Below are 19,396 nucleotides of genomic sequence, written 5' to 3' on the forward strand. Positions count from 1 at the left end.
GCTGGAGCAGGCTAGGCGAGGCGGCGGCGCTAGGCTGCGAGGCGGGCGAGGGGTTTCCCCACAACCGCCCCCGGCACTGGGAGGCGGGGTCCCGCCAGGACGGGGTCCCTGAGGGAGGAGAACGGCACACGACTGCCGAGATCCCTTTTCTGCTGACGGGGACATACGACTCTCCCCGGCGGGTCGACCCCTTACTGAAATCCCCCAAACCCCACCCCACACACACTCTCGGCGACCTAGCCTCCTGCGAGCCCCCCACGCGGCCTTCACTAGCCACCTCCTGCCGCGAGGAGGCCAGCGTGAGAGTGGGAACTCATCTTGGAAGGCTAACAAGTGATTTTTCAGCGCTTAGGGGACGTGGCGAGATGCTCACGACCGCCATCCCTCTGAGAGGCACCCCCCAGTGTGAGTCCCCCTTTCTTATCAAAAACAGACCTCCGAGTTCCTTTCTCCTTTGCAAACTTCCTCCTTCTCTCAGGCGTTTGTACTATTTTAGAACTTGTCACTATGTATCTTTTGGGTTGGAGAGGAAAACATTGGGTAAAATAGTATCAAGAAAAACCTAGATACTTGAGCGAAGTTCCTATGAAAGGCTTCTAGGAAAAGGATTTTCATTCTTAGAACAAATCTTTTTAAATGTTTATTATGTGTATTTTGTCTCATGTTTGAGGCTAAAAAAGCAGAATAACGTAAATGGGCTCAATAATAATGAGTGTGTGAAAAGTAGCTGGAGAAGTCGTCGTGTTAGTGGTTTGAAAGAATTATTTGACATTTTACAAATTATATTTTCCATTCGTATTGTGGAGGCGTTTAAACAGCTGTCCCAAAGTACTTTAGGATGTATAACGGTATAAACCCCTCCAGGAATGCAACCCTCACTGGACAGTTAAAATCATAATTTTAATGGGCTATTTTGGTTTGGCTCGGTCGGGGTACCTGATTCCTTTTGTCTTTCATGCTAGGTGAAAAGGCGCTATCAAAATCCTTCTCTGAGACCGCACCTATTAAAAGACTGGGCCAACGTCTATGGGTAGGTTTGGAGGAAATGAAAGTACAAGCTACTTTGAAACAAATCCCAAGGACAGATTATCATTAACGACATAGAAACTGAACTATGCCCCTCGTGCTGCATGCGCCTACTGTGATGCAGTGTGACACACGGTGATTGCAGCTGTACATTGCCCCGTGTCGTCCCTCCACCCACCGAGGGGCCGCCCACTCATGGGAAAGAGAGCCACCTAGTGAAAGGTTGTTCTCATCTCTGGTTTAGGATCTGGCTTTTCTTCAACCCTGAGAGCCCAAGGATGGAGATTATGACTACATATTACCTAAAATACCTTAGATTTTCTTCTAATTTATTGGTTAGATTTTTTTAAAAGATCTTAAGCAGAATAAAAGTTTATGTTGTGTGAAATAACCACCCCCTTAGTAATCATCCTAATAACACTTTTTATGTCTGTGCCTTATATCTCCAGTCAACAGTATATGAGCATATATCATGTCCCGCCTGACGATCTAGAAAACTATTAGTATCTTCTCATTTTGGAGATAAGGAAACTGGGGTTGGAAAAAATGAATCCTTTTGTTGTGTTGTTTGTTTGATAAACATTACTGAGCATTTATTATATTTCAGACACTGTCCAGGTTACTATGGATACTACCATGGAAGAGACATGGTGCCTGTCTTGGAGGAATCCACCTTCTGGTAGAGATACCAGAGAATAGAGACATGATTTGGATGCAATATTATGGGTGCAAAAATTAAGGTAAGAACAAAGTGCTTTAAGTGCACAGATGAAGGTCAGACATATAAGCCATCTTTATATTTTACAGCAGCTTTCCCAATAATGTTTCAAGGTTCTTCAATAGCTTTAGTGTCCCTACAAACTAGATAGAATAGTAACATTTAATTTTACAGATTGTAAAACATTGATGCCCATCTTGAAAATACCTTTAAAAAATCAATAGGATTCAGAAGAATTATGACCCCCAATTTACATATTGCTTAATGTACATTTTCTAATCTCATCTCTTTCTACTAGAACCCATCAACAGATTTGTAGAATACAAGCACCTTTCTGCAATATTATTCACCTTTTCCCCCCTGCAGATAAAGATTACATCTAAACCAAAAGAAATTATAGATGAGAAGCTGTTTCATTTTGTTTAATCCTACATAATCTTAAATTTTTCAGTTTATGCCAAAGTGATTTTATTGAAAGACCATAAGCTAGGAGACCTGAGTGTGCATCCCAATTCTGCCATCTCAGTCTCTGAAGTTCAGTTTCTTCCTTGACCAAAATGGAAACATTACCTATTACAGGCTTCCTGTGAACTTTAATGATAATATAGGTGACTGACTATATGAGTGCCTGACATACAACACTGGTACTTGATGAACGTCAATTTATTTTTTGCCCTCTGCCCTTATATCAAGCTAAAACTAATAATTTAGAACTGCAGCATAAAATTATTTTTTTAAATAATAGTTTATCTAGTCTTTGTAATACTCATAAATCTGACCGCATACACAAATTTATTCTTATTCAGTGCTGAAAGATAGATTCTTTATCCATGACACTGAATACAGAAAAGAACACAATATCAGGACATTGTGAGTCAGATTCCAGAAGGTTGAAACTTTTTAAAAACCTTTTATCACTAACAGCAGCCTAATATAACCACATTTCTGCCCAAGTAAACAGTGGCCAGTTTTCATCCTGGCACCAAGTACTTGCCGAGAAGCTACTCTTAACATTGCTATCAAATTTACCCAGAGCTTTGGTAGCCTAATAATTAATACATAGTAAACCTGCTCCCTTTTTATAATAATACACATCTCACCTGTTCCATGAAACCTTAACAAGCACTAATTTATTTTAATATTTAACCTACATATTCTGATTGTTTCCCAGTCATGTGTACAGTAGGTACTTAATGTGTTTCTATTTTGATGAGAATGCTTTGTCAATTGCAGTACTGAAGGACACAATGTATATGAAGCTGGCCCGTGTTCTCCTCATTACTACACTTCAGGTGTGGAGCTAAGTGATTGAATCAAGTAAGTAATTCGTTCTCTTCAAATAGTGAGACAGATACAAATTGACATTAAACTCAGGTCTCCTGTTGCTCAAGATTTCTCAGACCTTAGTCTGAGAAAATCTAAAGTCTTAGTCAGCAGCCTTTCTCAAACAGTTCACCAAGTGTGAATTTATTCATTCATTTCTAAGAAGGAGTCACTGAGCCTCCTCCAGAACGGTCAGGAAGCATTGCAGTCCAAGGTTTAAGAGAAGAAACTTCTGGTTTGGGAGACAGGGAGGTGACAGAGAATGGTAGTCAGAGCTAGCTAGCTCTCCTCCACTCTCCTAATATTTACTAATGGAAATCTTATTAATCTTCAAGAATTTCTCTCAACTCCCAGTAAGAAAATACCTCTGGGAAAGAACCACACCTTAAAATCCTATCTACTAATTTAATGAATGCAGGCCATCTGAAGAAGACAAAAAGAAATGCCCATAGGGAAGACCAAAGAGTATTAAAAAAGAAAATTAAAACCTTAGCCTCTTACACTTTATATTGTCCAAAGGCCTTGGTGTTCATGGATCTCTTTACTACTCCAAGCACAGTACTACTGAAACCATCTTGGGGTCCATAGTTTAAAATCAATGTATTTCATGTCAAAATCTGTTGTATTACCCAGAAGCTGCCATTTTTTTTTTCTTAGAACACACCACTAAAAGAAAAAAAAAAAATCTTTCCCTATTATATAGTCTCTCCTTTCCTAATTTCTGCAGGGGAGACAACTATTTTTGAGCACAGAGAATGTGATACTGATATTGTCATAAATCTGCTCTTCTTCAAAACCATAAGAAACCACACGTGGGCACACACGCTCATACACACATGCATGCCTTCCTCCTTTCCCTGCCTTTATTATTTTACCACTTCTATTTTCAATTCAAGTTAAAATGTGATATAGATGAAAAGCAAAGAAACTCAGGACATACGTTTCAAAGCTTACTTGGGTACTTACATGTACCCAAGTCCTGTTCTGCTTTGCTTAAATATCCTAGGGTCTTTTCTATTCACAGAAAAATTCTACATATTATAAACCTAGATAGTTTGTCCTGCATTTATAAAAATTCTTACTATTATTGGACTACTAGATATGAGAGCATATTCCAGAGCAAATTAGTGAATTAATATATTCTTATAGTCTACATTTTAGCTATTTTAAGCTTAAAAATTTTTTAAATTCCTGGCTTGAATTTTCCATTGGCTTTCCACTGCCCTCAGAATAAAGTCCCCAATCCTTAGGGTGACCTATGTGATCTGGTCCTTGCCTGCCTCTTCTCTAACGTTTCCTGAAGTCAGCACTCTAGCCACAGTGACCTTCTCTCAGGTCCTTGAATGGGTGGTGTTCTTTTCTACTCAGAGCCTTTACACAAGCTGTTCCCTTATCTAGATAACTCTTCTTCCTTCTTATGCTTCAAGCCTAAACTTGAACTTCTCTGGAAAAATCTTCTCTGCCCCACCTCCCATCAAGCTAGGTTAGCTACACCTATTACATATTCCCATAGCACCCTGCCCATCTTCTTCATGGCATTTGTCATATTTGTAATTATTCAGTGTCTGTTCCCTCCAGTTGGCTGTAAGCTCTGTAGTGCAAACATTGTACCTGTTTTGCTCACTACTGTATTATCACTCCACTACCAGGGTTGCTGATACAAGGGTGCTCAATAGATGTTTGTTGAATCAATTAATCTCGGGAAAAAAAGTAGAAATATGGACCACGACTTTCATATAAATGCTTAAAATTTCTGAAGACCTTCCTATGGAATATAGAGGTCATTACTAAGCAATAAGAAAAGAACTTCAACCCATCCGAGGAATCTATTATATTTAACATGATGAAAGTTTTAATTAGATGAAATTTACTTAGGCAATGAGTAAAGAGCACACATAAGATTATGGGTAACTCATCAATTATCTCACCACAAAGTCTCATACTTCAATGTAGGAAAAAAGTCTTCAGTGTCCAAGTCACTTTTATTTAACCTTTATGTTTTCTAATTTGGGAATAGGGGAAGCAGTTAACTCTCTTATTATGTGGCAAAAGAAAAAACACTGCTGGGGAAGATGGCAAGAGAGAAGACAGTTTATCAGCTAGGTTGGAAAATAGGATAGAAAAATTAGATTTAAAAATTCAGAGGGTTCTTCCCTGGTGGTGCAGTGGTTGAGAGTCCGCCTGCCGATGCAGGGGACCATGGGTTCGTGCCTCGGTCTGGGAAGATCCCACATGCCACAGAGCGGCTGGGCCAGTGAGCCATGGCTGCTGAGCCTGCGCGTCCGGAGCCTGTGCTCCACAACGGGAGAGGCCACAAGAGTGAGAGGCCCACGTACTGCCAAAAAAAAAAAAAGAAAGAAAGAAACAAAATTGGATTAGAGTGTAGAATGGAAAGCTCAGTGATCTTTGTGTTTCTCACCAGAAAAGTGTTTATAAATTCTGGCCTTATTATTGTTATTTTTTTCTCCTGTAATGGAATAGTGCTAAATAAATTTAATGTAAGTTTCTTAAAGAAAGGGCCATTTGCAATTTCAAAGTAAATGAGATATTTAAGTTATATTTCTGGAGGCAGGCATGTTCTCCAAGTTCAATTAGATAATGTGTATAACATACCTAGGCTGTGCCAGGCACTTAGTAGGCAGTCAACAGGTGGTGCTGCTCTTGTTATGCATGTAAGGTAAATTAGAGCTTCCCACACTCAGCTTCACACTCTAATTAATGTAGATTAAACTGGTTTTTTTAAATAAAACACAGAATGTTGTAAAATTGCATTTGGAGAGAGAGGTACACAGCATGCCGCCTTAAAACTGTATGACTAGTTGTATCACGTGACCAAGTATAAACTGCCAAGAGAGAAAACAGCTTTCATCTACTTACAGAGAATGTCTCAGTTCACTAGGAGTTTTATACTTGGATGAGATGAGATTCAAGGTCTGGCAAAACTGAAGAAGATAAGGAGGCTCATGAGGAGTGAAACCACCTGCTTGTGCGTTCCCTGCCCTCTTTCAAACTGACATTTCTGGCAGGCTCTCTGGCTCACTCTCTCTCATTGTCTTGCTGTCTCAACCACTGTCTGCAAGCTTTCCTTTATGGTCCCCAAGGTGATCCAATCCTTTGTCCAAGAGGATGTGCATGGTTTTAGTTCTTTAATAATAGCCCTATGGCAAACCTATAAGGCATGCCACTTATTGGGATGCCAACACTTCCAAAATGTAGGTGGCAGTGGCCTGGATGTTACAGAAGGTAATTAGTTTGTAGAAAGCAAAGTTGAAAATTACTTTTCTGTAAGTATTTGTGGGACAGCTAAATTGTAGCATTAAAGCACAATAGGAATTTTAGGTAAAGAGTTTAGGGTCTATAAGGAATGTTCAAGTGATGATCAATTCCTATCTTTCTCTGCTCTTTCAGGCCAAATCTAAATCTAAATCAATCCTTTACTTCTGGGAACCTTAATCTGGTTGTATCCTGATACCAAGGAGAAAGCTTGATGAGTTATGGATCTTCTAGAATTTTAGTATTCATTTACTCACTTTTTCATTCACTCAGTCATCAAGAATATATTGCGAATTTTCTATGTATTGGGTCACATGCTAGTCACTGGGGTGCAAATGGTGAACAATACAGTCTTGCTCTCAGGGCTTAAAGCTTAGAGGAGAATTAAGGGGCAGTTATACTATAGAGTGATAAAGCTGTTTGAGGTCTTTGGAACCATTCCACCTGGAGATCAAGTGAAGACATGCAATTGGATAATCCACTTAAGTGTCCTGGTCAACTGCAAAGTCCTTTAGAATGAGATTTTGCAGAGTTAACTTTTTCAAATTCTATTTCCCAGCAGCAAAAGAAATATATATAGTTCAACCGCCAGAAAAGTGATGGAAAACCGTAGCTGAAAGTATTCTAGACTAAAATATGCCTGAAAGATACAAACTATGTAACTCTATGTCATAGTTATATTTAAGTTAATATAACTTATATAAGTTCTATACTGCAGTATATATAAAGTATAACTCTGACATAGAATTGCATAGAAAATGGGCAGAAATACAATATAATACTAAGAGCAGTTGTTTTTGTGAGGCAAATTATTTGTGGGTGGCTTTTATTTCTTATATTTTTCAACATCTCCCACCAACCAAAAAGCTAAGTAGATTTCACTGTTTTGGCGGTTGCTGTGGTTGTTGGGAATTTCATTGTTTGTCATTGTTTTTAAAGAATACCTGAACTATCTGCCAAGTTACAGAAGCCTGAGAGCAACATTGGAAACTGAATAGGAGAAAGATTAAAAATAGATCTAATAGCTTTTCACATACTGGTGATTGAAAAAAAAAGACTTCATCAGAGACAATTCCTAAGGCATTTCCTATGGCTCACTCTAACACAATATCAGGTACTGATTCTTTTGTACAAAAGCTGATGAGAGTGATCATCTTTGAATACATCATTACTGACCTTCTTTGGCAATTTTGGATCTACTGGGAACCATCATAGCCTGAGAAGGATGAAATGCCCTAGATGGGATTCACAAAAGAATCACTTTACGTAATAAAAGTCTAAAATCAAACCTTTACTTAACCTTTTTGCCTTCTCTTACCTTTATAATTCTCTTCTCCTCGTCCCTCAACTTTAGGTCACACCTGACCCCTCCCAGTTGTATAACAGCCTGTATTTCCTCCTTTCTCTGGAATGTGCCCAGTCAGGAAACTCAACATTTGCTTTTTTTTTTTCCTATTTATGGGTGAGAAAGAAAAAGAGAGGCAGGAAAACTGAATTGAGAAAGAAGAGCAGGGAAAGAGAAAAAGAAAACTATGAAGTCTGGAGGAAGAGAAAGAAGAGATGCATGAGCAAAGAAGCACACTGCCTGGTGGTAGTAATAGTTGTGTTATATATATATATATATATATATATATATTTTTTTTTTTTTTTTTTTTTTTTTTTTTCCCGTACGCGGGCCTCTCACCGTTGTGGCCTCTCCCGTTGCGGAGCACAGGCTCGGGACGCACAGGCTCAGCGGCCATGGCTCACGGGCCCAGCCGCTCTGCGGCATGTGGGATCTTCCCCAGACCAGGGCACGAACCCGTGTCCCCTGCATCGGCAGGCAGACTCTCAACCACTGCGCCACCAGGGAAACCTAGTAATAGTTGTTAGACACTTATCTATTAGAACCTACTTTCCGTGAGAGACGCTAAGAAATGACTAGATCCCCAGTCTGAATTAAAAACAAGAAAGGGACTTGGCGACCTCTGAAATATACTTTCAGACTCAGTAATCTCTATCTGCTGAATAGGACATCCCTGGTTCTTGCTGCCTGGCAAGTTCGAGATGATTCCATTTGATGATCCAGTTCAAAAAGGCTGATATAGACCATGAGAAACTTTGTATTGCCATTTTAAAAGCTGATATTCTCCAAAACAAAATATATCATATGAATTTGACCCTTGGGTACCATGCGAGTGTTACCCTTCTCTTACCTCTTACCCATATGATAAGAGTGAAAACACCAATTTAAAACAAATCATTACAAAGCAGTGCAGTCCAGACAGCTGTTAAACTGCTAGACACTCTGCAGAAAATCCTCTTTTACCCCTTAGGTGATTTTGAGATCACTAGGAACCTTCTAACTAAATCTAACAATCTAACAATTGTAAGTTTTTATTCTTTCAAACTTTCTGTTCTATTGGGTAATACTAATATGTTTCCTTTACCAAAAATGTTTTTACCTTGAATCCAATGACATTTTAATTTTTTTTATTCTACTACCTTAACCTCATCTTTAATTCATTATGCTGCTATCGCTCTAGTGGTATGTAATAAATACTTGGCTATAAATATGCCATAAATGGAAATATAATGGCAGAACTTGGTCATTTATTGGCTGTGAGAGAGGGAGGGGAAGAAATCAAGGAGACTCCCAGGTTTCTGCTTGGGAAACTGAATGAAAATAGAAAACATAAGAGAAGAAATAGTTTGGAGAGATGAATGGATGTGGAGATAATGATTTTGTTGTGGACATGTTGAACTGTAGTTGTCTGGAGTTGAGAGATCTTGAGGATCTGAAGAACTTGAGACAAATTTCAGCTAGAGTTGTGAATTTGGGAGTCATCAGCATGTAGATGGTAACTAAAGATGCTTGAGTGGTTTCAGAAAGCTTGCCTATAAAATGAGAGAGCTAGGAGAGGTTTTGTCTTACGAAGAGGTGAGAGCCTTCAGCAGAAAAGATCCAGGATAGAAGAATAAAAGATAAGAGAGGCTGAGTAGTTAGGAATGTGGTTTCTGAGGAAATGGGAAGAGATAGACTTTCAGGACACACCAGCAGAGACGGAAATCTCTTTTCCGGTAGAATAATAATGAGATGGTAAATTGTGGAGTTTCTCCCCCCACCCCCAATGTTTTCTTTTATCCCTTGCCCTTTAGGATTTTAAAACTTCAGGTTACAAAGTCACATAGGCTCTGAAGAATTCAGGACAAAGACTGATGATTTAAGGGTAAGGCTTTCAGCAGCAGAATATATTAAAAGTTCCTCAAATTCATGAACACAGAAAATCAGAGAGGAGAGAAAGAAACAAAGGGACTTTGTGCTCTGCCTCCCATCCTTCGCCAGAAGCCTGAGGAGATTTATAGAGATTCTTAATAGGTTTCTGGCATTTGAGAACAGAAGAAACCTCAATCCCTATTACTGAGTAAAGCCAAAGAAGGTAGCAAGACCACAGAGTTCCTCGCATCCAGAAAGGCAGAGGAAAATAGTCAAAATGGTATTGTGAGCTATGCTTTGAATTTCCACATCTTCTCCAAGAACTCCAATCACAAAATCTTTTTTTTTTTTAATTAAAAGATGTCTCTGGGTTCATTCACAAGATAATCATCTCTAGGTAACAGAAATGAAAAAGCACCACTAGGTTAGTAAAGCTAGAGCTGTGACCCTGATGGTCTTCTGGGTCTGGAAGCAAGTAGAAGTTGGCTAGGAGTTTGAATTCCTCAGAGCAGTGGGGATCAACAGCACCCCATACAGGGTGTGGCACATTAGGCAGGCTCACTGTGAAACTGGGATTTGGGAAAAGCTTCCAAATGATTTCCACCCTGACCTAGAGTTTAAAAAACAAAATAAATAAACAAACAAAGCCCCTACCTATCTGTGGGGGTGGAAGGAAGAATAGAAATCAGTGCACACAGGACTTATGCCAGTCTGCTTTCCTGCCTAGAGGACAGATCTGTTATCTTCCCCAATATCCCTGAGGGTCAGGAGTCCTGTGACACCTAGTTCTGGACTAGGGGGTCTCCGCATCTACATGGAGGCTACACTAAAACAGCAAATGGAGTGGAATAGGTAGAAAGATAAAGCTACCATTTAAGATGAGCTGCAAATTACAATTCACACACAGGCAAGTTAATGCTAAAAACATTAACCAACCTCTCAACTTAGTTTTGTTTAATTGATCTGTGAGTTTCTAATAAAATTATATTAAAACTTCCCAATATTATTGTTGATCTACTTTTTTTTCTTATAATTCGTTACTTTTTGTTTAATTTCATGGTTATACGGTTAGCTGGATAGAACTTCTTGGTGATTTTTAAATTTTTATCATTTTTAATACAATTTTAATCATTATGTAATGTCTTTTTATCCTTATCAATACTTGCTTTAAGCAGTTATTTTATCTGATACTCGTATTCTACTATAACTTTTTTTTTGGTTAGCATTTGCTTGCTATAACTTTTTACTTTATTTTCAACCTTTCTATGCTATTTTATTATTGGCACATCTTTTGTAAACAGCAGGTAGCTGGGTTTTCTTTTTTTATTCCTGACAGTCTCTGTTGTTTAACTGGAAAGTTCAATTCATATGAGTATGATCTATTTAAAATTACCTCTACCATCTCTACCATTTACTTTTGATTTTCTGTTTACAATGCTTTCTCCTTGTTTTATTCGTTTGCTTACCGTAACTGCTTTTGTTGAATTGATAACTTTTCAAATTCTCTTACTTTTACCTCTGCTAATTTGGAAACTATAGATTATATTTTGCCTATGCCATAAGCAGCTACTCTTAAATTTTTAAATGTATACTTAACTATTTATTTTCCTAACAATTTATAGTTTTTAAAATACAACTATCCTTCTGCCCCAACAAGGCTGTGTTTTAGCTACCAAATGTATTGAGCAGTTATTGCTATCTAGAATTTTAGTTCCATATTTATTAGAACATAACATAAAAGTTACTATACAATCAATGTATAATTAGATTTATCAATCTAATTTATCAATTTTTGTGTTTACCACTTGTTTCTTTAATACCACATTTTCATTGTGAACTCACTTTTCTTTTTGCTTCAATACATCATTTAGTAATTCATTCAATAAAAATTTATGGCTGGTAAACTCAGGTTTTTTTTTTTTTGTAAACGCAGGTTTGAAAGAAAAGTTTTCTATTTCACCATTATTCTTGAATTATAGCTTAGCCAGTTATTTTCCCCTCAGTGCTTTGGAATTATTACCATGTTGACCTCTGGTATCCTTTGTTGGTGATGAGAATTCTGTTGTCTTAATTATCATTCTTTTATGGATAATCTGTGTTTTCTCTTTGGTGGCTTTTGAAATTTTCTCTTTATTCTCAGTGTTAGGCATCTTCACTACAGTGCATCTGGATATGAATTTCTTTTCTTTTTAAATTTTTTTTTGTACTTAATAAATGCTTTTCTTTCAAAAACTTTAGAAAATGCTTAGTATCATCTCTCCAAATATGACTTCCGCCATACCGTTTATTCTCTTCCTAAAACTACTAATTAGGTGCATCCTTCATGTATTCTATGTATTGCTGCGTAACAAACCACTCCAAAACATAGTGACATGAAACAATAACCATTTTATTAACCTCCAATATTCTGTATGATAGGAATTTGGATAGGTACTTCAGGGAGAGCTTGACTCTGCTTCATGATGTCCAGGGTGTCAAATGAGAAGACTTGAACAGCTGGTGGTCACTTGAATGGCTGTTTTTTTTTTTCATTCACATGTCTAGGCTACAGTGACAAAGGCAGGACTCTACTGGACCTATAGACTGGAGTACCTACACATGCCTTCTCCATGTGCTTTGGGTTTCCTCACACTGTAGTGGCCTCATGGTAATCATAGTACTTCCATGGCAGCTCAGGGCTCCAATAGTGACTATTCCAGAAAACAAGGCAAAAGCTACATAGACTTTTATTATCTAGGCTCAAAAATCACATAGTATCACTTCCATCTTACCTAGTCAAACCTGCCCAGATTGGGGAGTACAGGGGCTAGACCCATCTCTTAATAGAAGGAGTATCAAAGAATCTGTGGCTGTAATTTTAAACTGCCACAATACAGCTTAAAATACATGCTATAACAGGGAACTATATTCAATATCCTGTGATAAACCATAATGGAAAAGAATATAAAAAAAGAATGTCTGTCTGTGTATAACTGAGTCACTTTGCTCTACAGTCACTTTGCTCTACAGCATCATAAATCAAGTATACTGCAATTTTAAAAATAAATAAATAATAAAATATATGCTATATTCTACATGAATTCCATAGATTAATCTTCTAATTCAATAATTCTTAATAAACTGGGAGAGGGTAATCCCTTCACAATGTGTGTGTGTATCAAATCATCACAATGTACACTTTAAATGTCTTATGAATTTGTCAGTTAAACCTCTAACAAAGCTGAAATAATTCATTCTCTGACTGTAACGAGTTTAGAGTTTATCTCATTGAATATTTTTATCACAATGTCTGTTTTTCTATTTAGTTATTTTTCATTTTCATCTTTCCTTAATTCATATCTTCTTGTTTCTTAAGCTTTTATATATTTTTTTAGGTATTTTATTTTTTAACTCTTTGAATGCATTTATTGTAAAGTCATTTTAAGATTACTTGCCAATATGGACTTCTATTCCAGTGGGAATGGATCATCTTCAGGGAACAGAGATTTCTATAATATTTTTTAAATTGAAATGTAGTTGATTTACAATGTTATATTAGTTTCAGGTGTACAGCAAAGTGATTCAGTTTTATATATATAAATATGTATTCTTTCTCAGATTCTTTTCCATTATAGGTTGTTACAAGATACTGAATATAGTTTCCTGTGCTATACAGTAGGACCTTTTTGTTTATCTATTTTATATATAGCAATGTATATCTGTTAATCCCAAGCTCCTAATTTATTCCTCCTCCCCTTTCCCCTTTGGTAACCATAAGTTTGTTTTCTATGTCTGTGAGTCTACTTCTGTTTTGTAAATAAGTTAATTTGTATCATTTTTTTAGATTTCACATATAAGTGATATCATATGATATTTGTCTTTCTCTGTCTAACTTATTTACGTAGTATGATAATCTCTAGGTCTATCCATGTTGCAAATGGCAACACTTTATTCTTTTTTATGGCTGAGTAATATTCCATTGTATATATGTACCACATCTTCTTTATCTATTCATCTGTCCATGGGCATTTAGGTTGCTTCCATGTCTTGTCTGTTGTACATAATGCTGCTATGAACATTGAGGTACATGTATCTTTTCTAATTAGAGGTTTTGTCTTTTCTGGATATATGCCCAGAAGAGGATCATTTAGTAACTATGTTTTTAGTTTTTTAAGGAACCTCCATACTGTTCTCCATAGTGGCTGCACCAGTTTACATTCCCACCAACAGTGTAGGAGGGTTCCCTTTTCTCCATACCCTCTCCAGCATTTATTATTTGTAGACTTTTTGATGATGGCCATTCTGACCAGTGTTAGGTGATACCTCATTGTAGTTTTGATTTGTATTTCTCTAATCATTAGTGATATTGAACATCTTTTTATGTGCCCATTGGCCATCTGTATATCTTCTTTGGAGAATATAATATATTATATACCCACATATATAAAAACCTTCCACCTAACAAATAGAGAATTCACATTCTTCTCAAACACACATCAAACATTTATAAAATTTGACCAGAAATTTTAATGAATCACTATAGTACAGACCACATTCTGTGATCAGAATTTAGTTGAATTAGAAATTCTCATATGTTTGAATACTTAAAAGCACATTCCTAAATAACTCATGATTTACATAAAAAATTGCACACCATTTAGAAAAGAAAAACAAAGAAAATACATGATAAAACTTGGGTAATACAGATAAAGCAGTCATTTGAAAGAAAGTTATGACATTAAATGCATTTATTAAAAATTATTTCGGGGGCTTCCCTGGTGGCGCAGTGGTTAAGAATCCGCCTGCCAGTGCAGGAGTCACGGGTTCAAGCCCTGATCCGGGAAGATCCCACATGCCACGGAGCAACTAAGCCCGTGCGCCACAACTACTGAGCCTGCACTCTAGAGCCCACGACCACAACTACTGAAGCCTGCATGCCTAGAGCCCGTGCTTCACAACAAGAGAAGCCACTGCAGTGAGAAGCCTGCGCACCACAACAAAGAGTAGCCCCCACTCTCCTCAACCAGAGAAAAGCCTACATGCAGCAACAAAGACCCAACACAGCCAAAAATAAAATAAAATAAAATAAATTAAAAAAAAATTATTTCAAGTGAATGAACTAAGCGTTCACTTCAAGAACCTGGGAAATGAATAGAGTCAACCTCCCCAAAATACCGTTGATCAATGAATCCGAAAGCTGATCCTTTGAGAACACCAATAAAACAAATTTCTAGCAAGCCACATTGAGAAGAAGATAGCACAAATAATATTAGAAATTCACCCCTGCACCTGGCGATTTGGGACCCATGGAATGGTGTGACCAGGCAGTATAACTCCAATGGGGCTGCATTTGCCTGCACATCTTCACCAAGCCACCCAGCCCCACGAGTGTCCAGCCTTAGGACCCATCCAGCTATGGGGCTAGATGATGTGATTCCAGGTTATGTCACCACCTCTGAACAAATTTTGTAAGAATTTCTGTCTCGAGTTCACCCAACTCCTTTTCTGCCTCCGCTGCCACCATGGTGCCCATGAAAAAGCTTGTGGTGAAGGGGGGCAAAAAAAAGAAGCAGGTCCTGAAGTTTACTCTTGACTGCACCCATCCTGTAGAAGATGGAATCATGGATGCTGCCAATTTTGAGCAGCTTCTTCAGGAAAGAAAGTGAATGGAAAAGCTGGGAATCTTGGAGGAGGTGTCGTAACAATCGAAAGAAGCAAAAGCAAGATCACTGTAACTTCCGAGATGCCTTTTTCCAAAAGGTATTTGAAGTATCTCACCAAAAAATATTTGAAGAATAATCTCCGTGATTGGTTATGCATAGTTGCTAACAGCAAAGAAAGTTACGAATTACGTTACTTCCAGATTAATCAAGACGAAGAAGAGGAGAAAGATGAGGATTGAAACTCAGTTATCTGGAGTATTTTGTATGAATTTTTAAATAAAATTTAGTAAACAAACAAAAAAAAATTTCTCACTTTTTTTTTGTGTAATTTATCTTTATTTTTATAATGGAGTGTAGATGATTTTCAATGCTGTGTTTCTTTCTGCCGTGCATCCACTTGATTCACTTACAGAGAGACATCAATAAATTCTTTTTCAGATTCTTAAAAAAAAAAGAAATTCAAAGGGGGACATAATTAGAGATACAGTAGAGATTAAGAATATCATTGCTTATACTATACAATTTATAATATTGAGTGGCTTTATGTCAATAAATTGAAAACTGAGGTAAAACTTACAATTTACCAGAAAAATACAAATTAAAAAGTTGACTTAAGGAGAAATAGAAAATCTAAATAAATCAGTCATCAACAAAATAGATCAATAGTCCACAGTCTCTCAAACCCTTCCCCCATCCCTTGCCAAAGAAACCATGCCAGGTGGTTTTACAGGTAAGTTTTACCAAATTTAATGGAACAGACAATCCCATATTATATAATTATTCCCGACAATAGAAGTAAAGATAACCCAGCTTATTTTATGAAGTTACTATGATACTGATACCAAAATAGAAGAATTCTACAGGCAAAGAAAATTATAGATGAATCTCATTTTTTTGAACACTGATATGAAAATTATGTACAGTAATTAGGAAATCAAATCCAGCAGCGTATACAGAAAAAAAAAAACAAACATCAAGCACAAATAAAGTTTACCTCAAATATAAAGGTGCTACTAAAATTTAAAAAGCATCTGTAATCTACTTTATTACCAGATTAAGGAAAAGACCCATATGCTTATCTCAGTAGATACAAAAGAAACATTAGGGCTTCCCTGGTGGTGCAGTGGTGGAGAGTCCACCTGCCAATGCAGGGGACACGGGTTCGTGCCCCGGTCCAGGAAGATCCCACATGCCGCAGAGCGGCTGGGCCAGTGAGCCATGGCCGCTGAGCCTGCGCGTCTGGAGCCTATGCTCCGCAACGGGAGAGGCCACAGCACTGAGAGGCCCATGTACCACAAAAAAAAAAAAAAGAGTCTATGTACCAGTTCAAGGAGGGTCCAGTACCTTGAAACAAGGTTTAGCAGGGTAAAGGGATGGGGGCTGGAAGTGCTGTTTTAGGTGGGATGAATCGGGAAGGCCTTCCTGAGAAGGTGAATTTTAGGAGAGATAGAGAAATGAGGGGGCAAGGTCTATGTTTAAGCTCTGAGGAAAGTACATTTCAGTCAAGAAAGCATGGCAAATACAAATGCTCTGAAGCAGAAATGAGCTTGGAACATTGGAAGAAAGAAAGCCCGTAAGGTAAAGTGGAATTAGCACATGGGGTAGGATAGAAAACTATTGCAGTAGTAGGAGAGAGACATTGGTGGCTTGGACTTGTTTAAAAGTGTTGAGAAGTGATTGGATTCAGGATACAGAACAGACAACTTGGTGATGGGGATTTGAGGTGTGAGGGAAAAGTTTCAAGGCTGACTGAGGTTTTTGGCTGACGTGCCTGGTGAAGCCATTTACTCAGATAGAGATAATTAAGGAGTAGCAGAAGGTGAAAAGGGGCAGGAAAGGATAGCCACTACAATTTCGTTGGTATTAATAAAACACTGGAAATACCCCCAAGAATGAATGTATAGGGTACCAACAAAGTATGGTATATTGATTTGATGAAATACTATACAGAAGTTAAAATAACTAGTATCAATACATGGATGAATCTTGAAAATACTCTGCAACATCAAATTGCAGCATATTATATTCAGTATGATACTATTGGTAAACTTTTTTTTAACATCTTTATTGGAGTATAATTGCTTTACAATGGTGTGTTAGTTTCTGCTTTATAACAAAGTGAATCAGTTATACATATACATATGTTCCCATATCTCTTCCCTCTTGCGTCTCCCTCCCTCCCACCCTCCCTATCCCACCCCTCTAGGTGGTCACAAAGCACCAAGCTGATCTCCCTGTGCTATGCGGCTGCTTCCCACTAGCTATCTATTTTACGTTTGGTAGTGTATATATGTCCATGCCACTCTCTCACTTTGTCACAGCTTACCCTTCCCCCTCCCCATATCCTCAAGTCCATTCTCTAGTAGGTCTGTGTCTTTATTCCCATCTTGCCCCTAGGTTCTTCATGACCTTTTTATTTTTCCTTAGATTCCATATATATGTGTTAGCATATGGTATTTGTTTTTCTCTTTCTGACTTACTTCACTCTGTATGACGGACTCTAGGTCCATCCACCTCACTACAAATAACTCAATTTCCTTTCTTTTTATGGCTGAGTAATATTCCATTGTATACATGTGCCACATCTTCTTTATCCATTCATCTGTCGATGGACACTTAGGTTGCTTCCATGTCCTGGCTATTGTAAATAGAGCTGCAGTGAACATTGTGGTACATGATTTTTGAATTATGGTTTTCTCAGCGTATATGCCCAGTAGTGGGATTGCTGGGTCGTATGGTAGTTCAATTTTTAGTTTTTTAAGGAACCTCCTTACTGTTCTCCATAGTGGCTGTATCAATTTACATTCCCACCCGATCTGTAAACTTTTAAAAAACAGATACCAGATATTGGTTTTGGCTACAAATATATAAAACAAAGGCATAACAACATGGACTAGATTTGTACCAAATTCATGTTATTGGTTGTCTCTAGGGAATGAGAGAGAGAAGGGAGTGAAGCTGTGAAGGGCACATAGGGGACTTCCCCTTTACTGTACTGAAGGAAAATATGAAAGAGTAACATTTGTTCATTTTGGGTAATAAGTACATGGATGGTTTATATTATCAGATGTACTTTGAAAATGTGTTTTCATGAAAAAAAGGCAAAGAAAGGCTGAACAGTGTCTAGGAAGATGGGCCCAAGCCAGTCCCATGCTTCAGTGGAATGACTTCAGGAGCACCTAAAGGCCTGAATGAGTTGACAGCCCAGCAGCACCCAGCATGGGCTGACAGATGGCTTATGATGGTGATGTACTGGCTGCCAGTGCTAATAGACAGTGGCTGCAGTCTACATGGTGTGGGTCCCCAAACCATGTCCATGCCCAACCCCTGCCCATAGCCTAAATGCAGTACCCAAACTAAAATTTAAATACAACCCAAAAAAAGGGAGAAAACTGGTTAAGGTTATATTTCTGGCAATGTCAGGATGGACATTGACTTTATGCTGCATTTTTATGTTAGAAAAGAAGAAAGCAGCACGGGGAACTCTACTCAATTCTCTATAATGGCCTATATGGGAAAAAAATCTAAAGAAGAGTGGATATATGTATATGTATAACTGATTCACTTTGCTGTGACCTGAAACTAACACAACACTGTAAATCAACTATACGCCAATAAAAATTAAAAAAAAAAAAAGAAGAAAGCAAGGGTGAATAGTGATGTAGATAAATTTCTCATTGGGAAGAAGACTGGGTTGTCTTGGGTTGGGAAGGATAGAGGCAGGGGGAGGTGACCTGATAAACTGAGAGAATATGTGTGGCAAGAATAATGAAATGAACTAGCGGGAAGCCCAGGAGCTGTGGTTCTGGTGAGAGGTGTGAATTTACAATTAGCGATGCTGAATGGCTCCAACTGGCTGTGACCACGGGACTAGGAGGGTAAAGGAGGAGACAGCTGGGGTCTCCCTCCTTTTCTCCTGATTTATATTTGGTGATCTATAAAAGAAATGTTTTCTCTTTATTTTACAAACTGTAATTGTGAATGCTGGTAATTAAAGTATTCTGTTCATCGTTTAATACTTCATATATCTGCAGAATTACAGAAATCATGAAGCTAGAAAACCCTAGAGAGGTTATAGTCTTCCCCCTACTTCCAAAGTGTCAAGGCCAGAATTAATGTATATATAAGGACCTCTTGGTATAAAGTCTTTTTTTTTTTTAATTTAGGTATATTACATACAATGAAGTGTACCCATTTTATTTTATTATTATTTTTTGT

The 19,396-nt window shown here is 37.7% G+C and overlaps 1 protein-coding gene and 1 pseudogene across 1 annotated transcript in view; both read left to right on the forward strand.

Annotated features, from left to right (window-relative positions):
* The window catches only part of NMNAT2 (nicotinamide nucleotide adenylyltransferase 2), a 195,440-nt gene that overhangs the window by 1,258 nt on the left and 174,786 nt on the right, over positions 1–19,396 (forward strand). The window contains exons 2-4 of the mRNA XM_060131926.1: positions 963–1,030; positions 1,634–1,766; positions 2,978–3,061. The gene's annotated coding sequence lies outside the window, so the exon portion shown is untranslated. The remainder of the gene's footprint in view (positions 1–962; positions 1,031–1,633; positions 1,767–2,977; positions 3,062–19,396) is intronic.
* Positions 14,289–15,471, forward strand: LOC132515796 (large ribosomal subunit protein eL22-like; annotated as a pseudogene).

This window comes from Lagenorhynchus albirostris, chromosome 2 (genome assembly GCF_949774975.1).
Source record: "Lagenorhynchus albirostris chromosome 2, mLagAlb1.1, whole genome shotgun sequence".
Classification (NCBI taxonomy): Eukaryota; Metazoa; Chordata; class Mammalia; order Artiodactyla; family Delphinidae; genus Lagenorhynchus; species Lagenorhynchus albirostris.